The sequence below is a fragment of the Neophocaena asiaeorientalis genome, unplaced genomic scaffold (genome assembly GCF_003031525.2).
Source record: "Neophocaena asiaeorientalis asiaeorientalis breed wild unplaced genomic scaffold, Neophocaena_asiaeorientalis_V1.1 scaffold242, whole genome shotgun sequence".
NCBI classification, from domain to species: Eukaryota; Metazoa; Chordata; class Mammalia; order Artiodactyla; family Phocoenidae; genus Neophocaena; species Neophocaena asiaeorientalis.
In genome coordinates, this window is record NW_020172451.1 from 4,860,538 (window position 1) to 4,861,405 (window position 868).

At 66.0% G+C, this 868-nt stretch overlaps 1 pseudogene; it reads left to right on the forward strand.

Annotated features, from left to right (window-relative positions):
- Positions 1-299: 299 nt before the first annotated feature.
- Positions 300-722, forward strand: LOC112394576 (inactive Ufm1-specific protease 1-like; annotated as a pseudogene).
- Positions 723-868: the final 146 nt, after the last annotated feature.

Consider the following 868-nt stretch of genomic DNA (forward strand, 5'->3'; position numbering starts at 1 on the left):
CGCCTGGGGTTGGGGGAGAGCGACCCCAGGGCCCTTTCGCCTGCCCACAGTTCGCCCAAGACTCGGGGCCGAGAGGAAGCGCTAGAGCCCAGAGTTCTCCCTGGAGTTCGCCCCGCGCCGCCTGCAGGACGCATCTGCCTGGCCCGGCGACCGCCGCTCCCGCCCACCGCCCTGGAGCGCTGAAGGACGTCCACCTGGGCCTGGCCCTGCCCGGCCACGGCCGCGCTCGCCTGGCCCTCCTCTCGGGCCATTACCCGGGCGTACCCGAACCGGCTGCAGTGCAGGCGGCCCTGGAGGACATGGGCGACAAGCCCCCTGGGCTCCGGGGCTCTCGGGGATGGATCGGCTGTGTAGAGGCCAGCCTCTGCCTTGACCACTTCGGGGGTCCCCAGGGGCGCCCATGTCACGTGCCCCGTTGAGCAGCGCTTCAGGGGGAACTGGAGAGGCTCTATTCCCACTTGGCAGGGGCCGGGGGGGGCGGTCCTGTAATGGTTGGAGGGGATGCGGATGCCCAGTCAGAGGCGTTGCTTGGCCCAGGCACGGAAGCCTACGTCTTGGTATTGGACCCTCACTGCTGGGGTGATCCGAAAAACCCCAGTGAACTACAGGCTGCTGGGTGGGTGGCCTGGCGAGAGGTAAGCTCAGCCTTTGACTCCAACTCCTTCTACAACCTGTGCTTGACCAGCTGTGACTCGGAAAAGCAGCTGCCCACCCTGGACTGAGGCTAAGGACCCAGAACTGAGCCGGCTCTAGCGCTGTACCCGTTGAGCTACCCCATCTCAAAGGCAGAGGCTCCCTGATGTCAGACCCCCAGGAAATTCCAGCAGAGCCTGGGATCTTTGGTGTCAATAAAGTGGCAAGGCCCAGC